Here is a 15498-nt window from a genome sequence, read left to right as displayed (position 1 = left end):
AGAACCCCCCCATCCTGGGAGGCTGATGCCCTGCATTCCCAGCTCCATGCAACTGGTGCCTTGGCAGTCCTGGGAAATGGAAGAGACAAGGTGACCATTTGACATGCCTAGGGATTGATCTCACCTAGGTTTAACCATGTGAAAAACATCTAGTCTAAGCTCCTTGTCTAGGTCCTTCCATAGTCAGCAGAGAGAGATCGCCACCTCCAATTCACCTGGCAATGCCTCCCATCTATCTTCCACAGCTGTTGTAGGCAGGGATAAACTGCTTCCTGAAAGTGAGAACACTATAACTCACTCTCAAAGGAGCATGGGTGACTTCAGAAAAAAGCCAGAGTATGCACAGAGGGTGGAACCTTGGAGAAAGAGCTTTTTAATTAATTTGAATTCTTCCCGTAGCTGAAATGTGTGTGAAGATGCTGCAAGCATTAGGATGCCAGAAAGCCCTTCATAGAAAACACAGTGAAGTCCAGCTCTGGTTTTAGTGTCTGTGACTCAGTTGAAGTCAGTGAAGGCGGAGCCTGGGACAACAGACTGGTTAAAGCTGTAAGAGCTTGAGTGGATACTGGTCTTTTCAATAAAGCTGCCGCCTCTGACAAAACTTTCCAAGGTGATGGGAAGCCTCAAAATCATATGGTTAGAAATCCTCCCCGCACCCATTTTAAATAGAAAACATGGCTTCACTGCCCCAGACTCTGCTTGGGTGTGCATGAGTATGACTTTGTAGCTCTGCATGCCTCAGGAATGACACAGGCAAGAAATGAAAGATGGCATGCCTTCGACCAAGTAACAGTCCTCTGGAAATTCAGTTTATTAACCCTTATTGCTTCAGGATTAGCAGAAAGGAGGTTGTTTGTTTGTTCTTTCTTTTCAAAAGTACAAGCGCAGAGCTGGGACAAGATGTCAGTCAGATGTCGTGCCACTATCTGTGGTAGGCATTTCTATGGGTGGTCCCCGATTTTGAAATGTTTGGTGCTAAGGGAATTGTCATATACGTTTTCCCTGCTCTTAAGTTCTCCCTGGCATCTCCTTATAGCCACTGTCCCAGACAGGATATGCTTTAAATGGCTCTTTGTTCTGCATGGTACAGTCCTTCTTAGGAATAGACATGTCCACACAATTGGTGTATGCATACACTTGCTACATATATACCCCAGCATTAACCAAATAAAAGTCATCTCTGGCCTGTCTATACCATCATTTCTTAGGAGAGCTCCTAAGCTTAGATGCTGTACCTCATTAATGCGGCTCTATAGCCCTTTAATCTGGCCTGTTTTGTGTCCAGCCAAACTAAAGTGAACATACATCTGACTGCACACATCTCTATAGACATACCCTAAAACAATCAACTTTAACATTTCTGGGCTTCTTTATCTAGAAAGTTCACTTGAAATAGAGCACGACAAGATAAGGATATGTGACATACGCTAAATATTAGGAAACACTTCTAATAGTAAATGTGGCAAGGAATATAGTGCCAAGAAATGGTGGAACAGAGATCAAGATATTGCCTTTCAAGGCCATGGAGTACTCATAACTGAGTGTTTTTAAAAGCAGACTAGATACAATCCACCAAGAGTGGTTTAGATCCTAGAAACAGATACTGAATGGACTAGATGGCTTTTAGAGGCCCTTCCTAACCTTACTTTCTCTGGACATCTATCATAAATATAGCCAAGGCAAAACTGTTATAAAGTCATGTTATAAAGTCAGAATTTTGTTGAAAAGTCATGCTCACAGAAGAGTTACAAATGGTTTACTGCCAAATGCATTTGTGCAGGGCCAGGTTCTTCTCAGAATTTTCATTAACCACTGGTATGCAATAAGGGATATGCCTAGCAATCCTGGGAGTAGTACCAAACTGGAAGGGTTACAAGCACCCTAAAGGACAGGGATGCAATGGTAAAGGATCTTGATAAATTAAAGAGATGGTATAAAATCAACAAGTGAAAATCACTGAAAACAAATGGAAGGAAGGCTAATGGACAGCAATGAAAAACAAGGAGTAATTGGGTAGACAGCAGTGCAGCAAGGAAGAATGTGAACTCTTTAGTGGCTCTTAAATTAACTGTAAGACCACAGCATGGTTCATTTCATTGTAGGATAGGCTTCCTTTGTGAAAGACAGGAAGTAATTGTGAGGAGACTCCTAATGTTAGGCCTTAAAGGAGAAAGACCTGCAGCAGCTCCTCCATCATCAGCACTGCTGGGCACTGGTGTGCTGGCACAAGTTCACTGCGGGAACAACCTACCAGGGGGAACCTCTCCCTATAAGAAGCACTAGCAAGGGTCTACTAGGTTATTTGGACCAGGAACTTGGGGAGGAAATAAGCTGGAGCAGACAGGGAAGATACTTAGAGAATAATAGGAAATATGAAAGATACAGCAAGCCTTGAGGGTAAGGAAGACTTGTAGTTAGAGACAGGGGACATTTGTAAGTCTTTCAACATGCAAAAAGCAGGTATAAAGTGATATGAGAGAGGGACAGCTGAGAGAATTAAAAGAAACTCAAGGGCAGCAGAAGTTACTTTTGTTTATACTTGCACACACATTTAGTTGTGGGGTTTACTTAGCTTAGGAGTTCTGTACTGTTTCCTTCCTAGAAGCTTTCTCATATTATTACAGTGCTATAAAGCAGCTCCATCTGTTGAGAATGAAGTGTAAAAGGGCTCTAAACTTGCAAGACTTCTCATTTAGGTAGCTTAATTATCAAGCAGGATCCTGAAAATACTGAATCTATCTCCTCTCTGCTGATGACTCTCTGGAATCACTCTCCAGGGCTGAAGGCATGTGTGAGATGGTGGCAAGTATGAGGATGGAGCTGAGGCCACACTTTTAGTGCCTGCAGTCAGGAGGAGTTAGGCCTGTGGTATCCATAGCTGACCTCTCACCAGCTACAAAGACAAGAGAGATGGGGAGGCTCAATCTGTCATCCTGCTTTCAATGAAAAATTATTTCCCCCTACAGCCCTGGATGAGGCGGTAAGCTTTTAGGGACTGCCTGTATGCAGCTCTTGGGAGCTCTCTTGTTATGAAATGCCTACCACTGTGGAGCTGCTGTTTATAAGGGGGTGTCTGAGTATTATGGACTAATTAGAAAAATGATAGAGCCTTCCAAGAACTGCCCATTACTCAGGAAGCTCATGGAGTAGTGCAGGCTATCTAGCTCTTCCTCCTCAGTACCCTGAGAATAACTTGTTTTTCCTGAGAGGGAATTGATGTGGGAGGCTGCACTCATCACAATATTTATCAGAACACCTTTTATTATGCTGTTATGATTAATAACAGATAACTATGCACACAAAACATTCACTTGCATAACTCATTCATACACTTGCTCATAGTTATGTAGTAGGAGCAACAACTGGGAGACCAACCAACTGTATGCCCAGGCATGGAAGGGTCATACTGGTGCACCAGTGGCTTTTAGGAAAGTGTACAAAAAATGCCTCAGAGGGTCCCTTGTTTCACAAGGCTTATACATAACCCTGTGTTCTTTGTCTGCATAGAGCAGCCACTGCCTTTCTGGATATGGGCTGAATTATGTAACCTGTTGTCAATGCCAGTCGTGCTAGTGGCACTGTGCAGATTCAGATGAGTCTTGGTATCTTGAGTTTATCAGTTCTTGCAGATTCAGCTGGGCTACTAGTATCTGGAGCTTGTCAGTTTTGCACACAATCTCGCATGTGTACTTTTCCTCTTTTGGACTGTTCTTTTCTGCTGACTATTTCCCTATCCAAGCCTGCTCGTCCCTACAAAACCTATTCATACAAACTTGCAACAAAGGGGTTTTAATGACAAACTAGTAACTTTAAAACAGAAAGGAGCCTTTATTTTGCTATGAATCTTCACCCAGCATAACCAAGTCTGATAGTTTCTCTGACTAACTATCTCCTACAAATTTTTAGGTGAAGCTAATGCTATTTGGGATGAAAGCAGGAGAGGAATAGCACAGAAAATCCACCTTATCTTTTACTTAGCTCCTTATACGAAACTGCTTAGGCCTGTTTTCTGCCTAGAAGTGTGATTTCTGGGGATGGAACAGATAATGTAGGAGAATTATGGAGAGAAACTTTTTAGCTCTCTTTACTTGTCCCAGTAGCTAAAGACAGCTCTCAGATCTGCCCAGGTATTTCTGTTTTACCAGAGATATAATTATTGCCTCCTCTGTATGACTGTCACTTCAGTAGTGACATAACTCTGTCATAATATCTAAGCAGCTGCTGGACTGCAGCTACCCATGTGAAAGATGTAGCTGATCCTGTCCAACCTTCACATAATCTCCAATCTCACGCTTGAACACTGCATATTATACAAAAAAACAGAAGCACCTCTTGCTTTTGAGCAGGGCCTTCAGCCACAAACTTCTTACAGATATCGACCACATAGTAATGAAAACTCTTTGTGACTTAGTCCAACATCCTGGCTTTTCAAACAGAAATATTTACCCTGTAGGCTTTGGTCTTTGTTACTTTTAAGACTTATCCCATCTCAAAAGCTTTGATATGTTCCTTCATGATGTGCTGAGGAAGATTTTGCACTAAAAAGAAAAACCCGTGCCACTGCTGTTATATGCTGACACTTCAAGAGAACTTCACAAATCTCAGGAGACAGACAGGATAAGGGATTCAGTGGGAAGCAAAGTTGTCAGCAGTAAACAGCAAAAAAACCTCTATAGCATTTTTTTTATTATTTAATCTGTGGCCTTTTCATAGAAGGACTGTGTGTCTCAGCTATCTACAGAGCTTTTGACCTCTTGGCCTACAAGATGGTAGCTGCTACAGCTGTGTCTGTAATGGGATGCAGGTGGTAATTCAGGTGACCCCCATCACAGGCTCACATTAGACTGAGGATGTCACATGTGTTGCACTATTGAAAGGGAAGCTGTGTTTGAAGTGATGGACTTACCAGGAGTGAGCTCCTAGGTACATGCCCTAGCCATAAGCTGACTCCATGCTGGTGGAGTCCTGCCTGGATGTTGGACTCCTGCTTGCTTTCTTGCTCTTTGTGAGAAGGAAACCCAGACACATGGGCTGCAGAGAAGCTATGGTGTGTTCTGGTCAGGTCCCCATTACAAACATCTGGGATACCAGGACCATGGGCCTTGAATCACTTTCCCACTCTGTCCAGATACAACCTCAGACACTAAGGCTGTGGGTTAGGTGCAGGGTTCCTACCTCCTGTCACTGCTTCTGCAAATCATTTGCTGAAGGCTGAGTCATTCCCTGAACTGCAGCTCAGTTTCCTGATCTGATTGGTGAGGATGGTGATTCAGACTTTGTTTGTACAAAGCTTTAAATTCTAGAGGTGGACCGGGTTAGATCTGAGACAGAGTGTCCTAGACCTGAGAGAAGGCTGGCTTTCCTCCTTTTCCCCCAAGGTGTCTGTCTCCCAGGGCTGCTGGAAAAGGGAAGAATTAAGGACAGCCTGTGAGGTCAGGTGTGTGTGATTGCACACCTGCTTTGCTTTTCTGTATAGATGCTCCAGTTTAGAAGCCAGATAACTGAGTTAGGAAAGTACTGAACCCAGAGTAAAGTATATTGCCTTTCAACAGAGCTTAGTAATGTGGGCCCAGACCTGAGTGAATGCAGTTCCCACACAATAAGTACTCAAGTATTTCTACTCAGCATTTTCAGCTCTGTGCTGTCACACCTGCACTGCTAGCAGCACCCGATCTGGTCTATAGCTAGTTCAAGCATGGAGCAACAGTAGCATAGATCAACCTCTGTGTATCTCCTTCTGATGTAAGAGGAGTGGAGGTTAGCAACGCAGTGAAAGTATGACTTTCTCCTCCAGCTCTCCTCAGCTAGGATAAGCAATTGAAGCAGTCTCTCTGCACAATGCTCATGGCAGCTGGCCCATTTGTTCTGTCAGTTCTGTCTGTTGTGGGGAGGCAGCACCGAGGACCAAGACCCCAGTGTGTACTGAGCAGTAGTCCTGAAGAATTGCTCATTCTTCCATTTAACCTCATTTAAATAAGAAATGTTTAAATATGCCATTTTAGAGGCACTAACATTTTAATTCATCTTCTTGAAGTTTGTTCCATTTAAGTCCATGGAAGAAAGATGAATACTGTAACTGGCAGCTTTTATGGCTTGCAGCCATACCATGAGCAGATGGTCTTGCAGCTAAGTAAGGCTGAAGGTTCCTGCAGTTAAACTAGCTTGACTGTGCGTGGGTAACTCTGTACATAACACTCAGCATCCAGCCTACTTCCCAGCCTGAGGGTAAGAAGTACTGTGTCACTGGAACTGTTGCTTTTAGGAAGGAGATAAAAATAGGGAGCAAAACAGTGCTGGACACAGCAATAATGTGTATATTTCGAGAGAGAGAAAATATGCATGTGTGTGCATTGGAAATGGTGAGCACCTTCCCTTCACTCCCAAGGTTTCCAGGAACTGATGTAGTCCTTGGCTACCTGACATTAATGCATCTCCAAAGGCCATTTTAAACTGAACCTGGAGCTCAAGAGTTTGCAGCAGTCAAAAATTATCTGCTTTCAGCAGCCCAATGGAAACACCTCTTCCCACCCCTGAACTGGTTAGCTGTACCAGTTTGTATCTACTGCATCACAGAATAGCTTCTGTGCCTTTATCAGCACATAGGGAAGCATTTGGGGCAGATCTGGTAGAGCTGGTCCCTTGCCTGGCAAAAGAAACCCCTAGCAGGGTTGTTCCCTGGGATGGGATGTGAAGGGAATGGAGACCACTGTGTTTCAGCACCATTTATAGACATATGACATCACTTCTTTGGCTTGAGTGATCCGCAGGTCCCTGGGAGCCTTGCCAGCTTATTTCTGTGAGGAGGAGTTGATACTCTAAGTCAGACACTTTCCCTGCTGCAATTCTGATTAGTACAAATGTACACACGGTCCTATTTCAATGAAAGTAGAAGAAACAAGCAGTCAGTTGCTTTGCTTGCAATTCCCAAATGTGCCTCTTCAGTCAAGTACTGGGCCCTCAGAGGTCTGTTTTCTCCCCTCTGTCGCCGTCACTATGACAATTGTTTCTGTTACTCTCTTCTTACTCTCCCACCTAGTGAGTCTGCCAAATAAACTGGTGAAATGTGTGTGCTGCCACAGGTAAGGAATACATAGTGCAGCAAGGGGTTAATGCTTCTCAAGACTGGGAGGCCATCCTTAATACCTCCCACCCCTCATTGCCTGAAGGGACTTGGAAAGCTTCTCCCCCATCCAGTCTGTGCTGCGCTGGGGCCACTAGCCAGGTATGACACTGCATCTAACTGAATCTTCAGCTTGGGCTCCGGAGACAATAAACAGCAGGTCACACAGCATTGCACCTCTGCCCACTACTTATGCTTCTCATGACAGGGCTGCTTCTGATGCCAGGGTTAGCTTGTTCAGGGCATACTTAGGTAGCCCCACTTGACATGGCATTGTGGCAGGTAGGCTTTTCTGAGGATGATTTAATTTCACAGTTGGCTATAGTCATGCTCATAGTCCTCTGTATGTCAAAGGCTGGCATGGAGTAGCCATTAACGCTTCCTGCAAATACAGTAACACCTCTGCTTTTTAAATAGTGCCTTTCTGACATAGGTCTAAATGTACTCACGACAGGGTGAGAATTCTCAGCCCCTTGCCAGCCAGGTAGCCCTAGTTCTGCTGTATGGAGAAGGAGCAAAGGCAAATGAAAAGCCAGGTCTTCAGTGGCATTAGGGTATCTAAAGAGCTCTTAAGCACCCAGCTCTCATTCACTGCAAAAGGAGATCGGTGTGAAAATCCCAGTACCTATTGATTATACTTAGACATCTTGACACCCTTGAAAGTCCAGTTCTTGACTTCCAAATGACTTTACAAATTCACACAGAATGTAAGTGGTAACTCCAGGCATAAAACTGAGGTGCCAGTATGCCTGGTTCTGTGCTTCAGGTTTTTGCAGCCCTCTCTCCCTAAAGACAGGGATGGCGATTTACAAAAGAAATAGTGTTCAGTACATCTGGTGTCCTGTTTAAGGCTCACCTTGGGGAAATTACATTCTGGATAGTCTGAATACCTTCCCTCTTTTTTAACAAATGGATGCAGTATTGTTATGTTGTTATTACATACTGATTTATATAGCACTTTTCACATGCATCACAGTGCTGTACGATCTAATTACAAAACACCTGAGACTAAATAAGAAATATCTGGGAAGGAAAATTGCTTGAAGCCTGATCTTTAAAGCACTAACAGAACTACAGGTATGGAGTGAGTGGGAGGCCCAAAATGAAGAAATCCATCAGTCCTAGACTATATATTTTAGGAGCAGGAGCCTAGGTCCTGCAAAACAAGGACAAACAAAGCAAAGCAAAACTGTGCAATTAAGAAGTGGCCAGGTGGAGGAATTGTGAATAAAAAGAAACAGCCTTCATTAATCACTGCATCTTCCCCATGCCTCAAAACCTCTGAAAACAATCAAGAGAAATGATGCTCTTGACTTTGCTAGGCCCTGGATCATGTCCCCTGGCCCTATAGTAGGGGTTGCTGATACCAAAGTTCTGCTATGTCAAATTCCAAATCCAGCGTGCATGTAAGGACTGCTATCCATATACTTATGTGATCAGTTTGAGGAAAAATATAAAGTATAATTAAAATACTTTTTCCCATTCTGGTTGTTTTTTTACTTCTGTCTTAATTCTGGAGATTAAAATTTGCTTTCCTGATGTCAACTCCTCAATCTTTTTAATTAAACCTCATTTAAATATTTTGGTCACTTTCATGAACTAATTATAGTGACTTATGGTTGAGAAGGTACCTGTTTGCAGGTGCTTAGAACTTTTAGAAAATAATATCCTTTGGGCTTAAAACTTAGGTTTGCAAAGATCAAAGCTGACCTGGGAATGGAAAACAATTGTGCATGAGGCCTTTTCCCCTTTTTCGACATGCAAAAAGATATGAAATATAAATTTTCCTCCTGATTCTTTCTTTATTGCCTTCAGAATTATTGGGACTATATTGTTTTTACCAGTGGTTAGGGAAGGCCCCCCAAAAGACTGAAGAGATGAGGAGAAACATATCTCATCAGTAATAAACATGATGGGCTTTTTGGCTTTTTAACATGGGCATTTTCTGCTCAGCGCTTAAGAAGCCTGAAGAATAACAAACCCATAACAAAACCAAAAAGAGAATGTTATACAGAATGACTGGAAGGGCTTCACCTGCTCACCACCACAGAGGCTTCATCATCTTGGGCTTGAACCAAAGACTGTTAATCCTATGGACTTTTTTTTTTTTCTTCATTGATTTCAACAGGCCTAGGATCCTATGTCATGAACAGACTGCTTGACCTGAACTCCTTGTGAATCAAAAGAGATACAATAATCTCTCTTTCTAGGTCATAGCAAAGGTTGAAAGTTGTGTTTTTATTAGTTCTCCATTCTTTAGAGAGTTCTCCAGCAAAAACAAGGAAATTCAGGCTGGATCCTTCCAAGGCTGAAAATCAAATCAAATCCTATGTCTTGCAGGGTTGGCTGGCATTCTGTCTTCTCTTTGAGACCTGTTGGTGCACAGCACAAGACCTAACTCTCTGATTTATATTATGTGTCTAAGAAACAGTTCAATACATATGGAGGATGAAATCTGTCCACAAGGCCACATCTGCTCTTCCCTGACTCAGCAGAGATTGTGAATCTAAGACAGAATTGGTCACATCGAGTGCATACAGTAGTAGATGCACTTTGTCATGGAAGGATGAGGAGATGCTGGATCTGTGCATCTCATCACAGCAGCATCCAGATCCATGCTGAAGTGTTTTCTTCAGTGTGTATGCAGCAACCAAAACAGTTGCCTCTATCTGGAGTTATGATGGAGACTTATGATCAGGCACATGAGGAAATTTCATCTGGCACAAGACAAGCTAGAAGACAAAAAACTGATGGGGATCCACACAGTTCCAGTTCTAGGGGAACCACCAAATGCCTTCTAGGTCAGTAGAGCAAAACTAGTCTCTATTCAGGCCCTTTGAAAAGCCTCTGCTCAGACCCAGAGGCCCAGCCTCCATCCACATTCTTATCCCAGACATCCCACCCATTTTCTTCACTGCCCAGGAAAAGTGGCTTTCTGAACAGCAGATGATTTATTGCAGTGCTTCTTTTCCTGGCCCCTAAACTTTGTAGCATCTCAGCCAAACTCAGAAACTGCCTTGGGTATCTGCTTTTGTTGCTTGAGTTGACTGACCTATCCTTATACGTTCCTTTTAATTAAATAACACTCGACTTGGTTTAGTAGAGATAATAAAAGATGATGAGGATAGTACAAGCTATCTTTACCTTGCCAGGCTGGTTTGGGGAAGCTGCAAATCCAATCTTTGTGTCTAAAATCCACTTCTGTTCTGGGGCTGGAGGGGAAAAGTCATCTTTGTCTTTCCTAACGTTCTCCTCCGGGGAAAATTAAAGGTGTCTGGGGCTTTCTTTCTTCTCCCTTTACCATCCCATCTTTCACTTTCTGGCTTCTTTAACTTCCAATCTCCTTTAAATTGCATTAAAGGAATAGGAGAAAGTCATTGCTTTTCTCTTTTCGCCTTGGAGCTAAAAGCTTTCTCTTTTCTTCACAGTGCTTGTTAAATGCAATAGACAGAGTGAAAGCTTCATAAATCATAAACAAGCAGAGGACCTAAATAAAAGTTGCTGCAAACAGAGAAAGAGAGAGGCTCCAGCACACACATTAGGGCTAGCATCAAGCATGCAGTGCTTGTTTTAAACTGAACTAGCAGGAGGCAGAGGGCATGCCTGTTTTCAGTCTAAACCAGGAATCAAAACAAAAGCCAGTGGGCCATGAAAATCAGTTAAGGAACAGCTCTGCAGTGCTATAGCCACACAGAAATGCAGAAGTTTTCCCCTTTCCAACTTTGCTTGTCCCTATACATGGCCACCTCCTTTTCTCTCTGTGCTTCCTGGTAGCATGGGAAGGCTCCTCAGCTTGTCATCAAGAGGCAGCTTTCTCTGCTGCTCTGGTGAGCACACCAATGTCCACAGTACTCTAGCAGTGAAAAACATTGGATCCCAATGCTGGCAGATCAGTCTGCATTCATAGTTAGTGTAAGGATGTTTGATTCTGAAAAGGAAGAAATTTGTTCCAGAGCATCCTTTTTTTCCCCTCACATCCCCTTACAAAGGTATAAGGAGTGATGTGGCAGAAAAAAATTCAGAGGCAGTTGATGTTCCCTCAATGGAAAGCGTTTGTTTGTGGTGAGGAAGCAGAGCAAATTAATACAGAACAACTTGGAATCAGAAAATTGGCTTTTATCCACCCTGCTGGTGGGGCCCAACCTTCCCATGGTTGCTTCTCTTCACAGGAAACCCTTTCTTGACTTCAGTGGAAAGTGTTTCTCCTCTGGTGCTAAAAGATGGTTCACTCTGGGTTTCCACTTGTAATGCTGCATTCCTTCTACTCGTCCTGATGTGGAACTTTATTCTTTCATGGCCAGTGTGATGGGCAGCCTTGGATATGGAAAATATCTTGCCCTGGTCTGTCATTACAGCAGTACTGTCTGCTTGTTTTAACTTGTCTTCCTTGTAATTTGCCTTTAAACTTATGACAGCAGTTTTCTCCTCACTGCGTGGTTGTCAAAATTCCTGAATTACCCTCCAGTGAACAGTTTTATCAGTTTTGGGGAAATGGTTCATATCTTCTAACCAATCCACCATCATCCACAACATTGTTAATTCTTATACAATACTCTAACAAGCTAAAAAGGATGGATTTATATTGACAGAAATCACATTGCTTTGTTCCTACCATCCTCATCTAGTCATATTTATATTTTTAGCTTTAAGAATTAAGCTATTCTCTACTGTAGTGAGGCCCATCTGTCTGAATTCATCGGATCTCATTTAGCTGTATTAAAAAAAGACTAAACAACCAACAACAAAATTTAAGGATATATCTCTGGTTGTTTTCCAGCAGTTCAGGAAGGCAGCTGTTTTAAAGAAACAATATTTTTCATTAGCACACAAATCAACATTATTCTGTATTCCTCCAGCAGTTTGAAACAATGCTATTAAGTTCATTTAAAACAATTTAAAATCTTATCTGTTAAGAAATTTTCTGGTGTTTGTGATTTTCCCAATAACTTTTTATGCTAGTGCTAGCTTTTACCACCTTAAAAAGCCAGTCCACAGGACAGACCTCTTTTTCCATCGCATCCTGGGGCAACTGTGAGAAAAAAGAGACATTTAGTCATTTGTAAACAGTTTCTCTTCTTCTTCCATCTTCATCCTTTTCCAGTTTTAACATACCTACTTCCTCCTTCACAGATTGCCTTTTTCAGACACACTCTGGAAATTGTGCTTCTCACTTTTGTTCCTAGAAATCTCAACCTGACACATACTGTTCCTTCCTTGCATCCAATACAACCTTTAATGACTGATGAGAGAGGTTAACCTGTGGACTACAGAGTACAAAGCTGTAAATCAGTTACTGTTCTGAAGGCCTGAGTTTGCATCAGGTGTTTCACTTTTTCCTTAAAAAACAAACAAACAAACAAACAAAAACCAGAACAGATAATCTAATATAGTGTGGCTGGGAGGAAACAAGACATTTGTAACAGCTTTTAAAGCATTAAAAAGGAACCATGCCAGGAACAAATACTGTGTTTGTGTTCTGAGGCTAAAACATGACAGTTTTGAAAGGAGATTTACTGAATCAGATTTGATGCCTTAAAATAATGAGTAGGCAGCAACCTCAAGGGGAGGAGGGGGAACATAGTTAGGGCATGTGGCCTCATTTAGAGAAAACATAAATGTGCACAGAGCAGAAAAGAATTTAACATTTAAGCCTTCATTTATTTTCTTGGAGTAAAAAGCTCTATCATGTTAAACATCTGTCAGGAAGGCTCTTAAGGCTGTGGTCGTGCTTAGCCCAGAAGCGTCTCAAGTCCAGTGGTTTTAGTCGCAATAGCGGGATGCTGAATTGCTCCCTGTTGATACAGAGAGTATGATTGCCCACAGAAGGAAGGGCAGGAGGGGTGGTAGCACAGGGTGGAGGAGGAGGAGGAGAAGGAAGAGGAGGAGGGTACTGCATGCTCAGTGCTGACAGAGTGAGAGGTCCTAGCTGAAACAATGGTTCTGCACTGAAATTGTGATCTGTGTTTGTTTTCCTTGTTTAGCACTGATAACCTTGACCTGTATCTCCTTTGGTGCTTTTATATCAATGTGGGCATCCCTTTGCCTTTGCGGGTAGGGAGAGTCACGTGTGTGGGGGGAGCAGTAGGCAAAGGGTTTGCCAAAGCTGTTGGTCAGATGTCCCAGTTTCAGTTTTGGCATTCACGATGTTCTTACTTCCTTCATAAGGCCACAAAATACTCATGGTTTGTTAGGAAAGAGAAATTGCCAAAATGGATGGTGCATGAGCACCAAATGACTCTGGTTTGCCAAAAGCAGAGTCATTCAACCGTGAATGCTGACCACAGCACAGAAGACGAGATAAACACAATATATAAGATTGAAATAGACACACAGCATAAAAAAACCATCATCCCAACAACACCAGCTGTTAAATTTGTTCATTAAACAATGACAAAAATGCTATTCAGGGAGGTAAAAAGCAAATCAGAGCTATATGGACATACACAACTGCCTCACACATCCACTTGCAATCACACGTACTGCTACATTTATACATATTATCATTTAGGTTATTTGCTACCATACTCTTGCTCAGATAAAAATATGCTTTGCATATACAACACACGTATGTTCTCCCACAGAACTTAATTCAACATGGTAATGCACAGCACACTTTTGTGTTAGCATACCTAAGCTATAATCTTGACACTTCTGGAAGAAGTTGTTGAGACAGCACAAGCTGATTTCATGAAGGTAGACTACATAAATACTTTGAGTAGTTTAATGCAAATGGTATTCCTAAATCAGGGGGATGATCCAACTGAGCCAGGGAAGTCTTTTCAAGTCCTATCATCTGAGACATTCCAGGCAAACTTGTTATTTTCTACTATCAAGTCAACACTCACTGAGTGTCTGAAAAATGTCCTGGAGGACTTGTGTTCCACTCTTGTTTTGGATAGAAGTAGTGAGAACTTGTTGTGTCTGTATAAACACTGTTTTTCACCCTTAGTATAGTCATGCAATTCTCCTTCTGTCTCTGAAACAAATAATTTTCAGTATTTCAGATAGACGATGCCAAGATACCCTTTACTAAGTCTTTTTAAAAAATTATCTACCAGACCTTCCAGTCTGTTATCTTACCTAGGCCAAAAATATTCGTATCTCTAAACCTTCTTTATAAGCTAGATACATAAGTGATGTGATGATAACAAAATAAGATGGTTTCTGTCAGCTCATTATATTGAATAGCCCTGTTGCTCTGGTCTAGTTTTGGAACAGTTTTGCCCAGAATGGGATAATTGTTTTGCTTTTCCACTGTTGGTACTCCAAGTGATGACAGCAGAATGGAAGACAGCTTGGACAGCTAAGCATTTGTCACAGCCTACCCCAGTCAGGCCATAGCCTGTTGAAAAGAAAAATGGTTCCAGAATACAATCTGAAGAAGGAAGTAGAGAAAATATTAATGAATGGCAATGGGGGAAGCAGCCTTTCTCCATCTGATGGCAAGGGAAGAATTTAGATACTAGACAATCTGAATATAGCTCAAAGACCACTAGAGAGCTGAGAGAATTGGTTTACCTATTATCCAAAACTGCTAAACACGGTCACTGGAGAGCAGCTGGGGTACCTCAGTGAAAACTGTTATAGCTCAGATGGAAGCTATTGGGCTTAATAACATTTACTTCATTACCAGAAAGACAAAGGAAAACCCTGTGGCCTGTATGATGGTAGTAGATTAAACAAGATGATCTTTCATATCTATTCATCTGGCTGACTGCTTCTAGAAGAACACCAAGTTTTCCTAATCCAGGATACAATGATGTACTAATATTGTCCATGTCTGAACATCTAAGTCCCAGTAAAACGCAACCTGGTCAAACAGTGACAGCTCTATCTGCCTAACAATAGAAACAGGGACAGATACGCTAACACATGTAATGTATACATAAAATGTTTGTTGAGAACCATTCAGCCTTCACCGGAAATAGGCTTTCAAGAAATCCTGAAGATATGGTTTATTTCTTCTTGGACTAGCATTCCAAGGAAAAGAAACTCTTGAGCATAATAACCAGCCATTCCCCTATATCATTGCTGTTTATAAGCCATACAACCATATGGGGTTGTTTCTTTCACTGCTGTCTGTTTTTTGTTCCATCGTACAACTAAGCTGCCTTTTCATAGGATCATAGAGACCTCAGTTCAAAATCAGTTTAGAAGAGAACTCAGAAGGTCTCTAGTCAACCTTCTGCTCAAAGTAGGATCAGCCATGAGATCAGACCAGGTTGTTCAGGGCTTTACCTCTTCAGGTCTTGAAAACCTCCAAGGATGGAGACTACACAACCTCTCTGGGCAGTCTGTTCCACTGCTTGACTGTTCTCAAGGTAAAAAAGTTTTTCCTTACATGCAGTCTGAACCTTTGTTGTTTCAATTTATGTTCA

The sequence above is a fragment of the Apteryx mantelli genome, chromosome 1 (genome assembly GCF_036417845.1).
Source record: "Apteryx mantelli isolate bAptMan1 chromosome 1, bAptMan1.hap1, whole genome shotgun sequence".
In the NCBI taxonomy this organism is placed as follows: Eukaryota; Metazoa; Chordata; class Aves; order Apterygiformes; family Apterygidae; genus Apteryx; species Apteryx mantelli.
The sequence above is the reverse complement of the archived record's forward strand: the minus strand, read 5'-3'. Positions refer to the sequence as shown.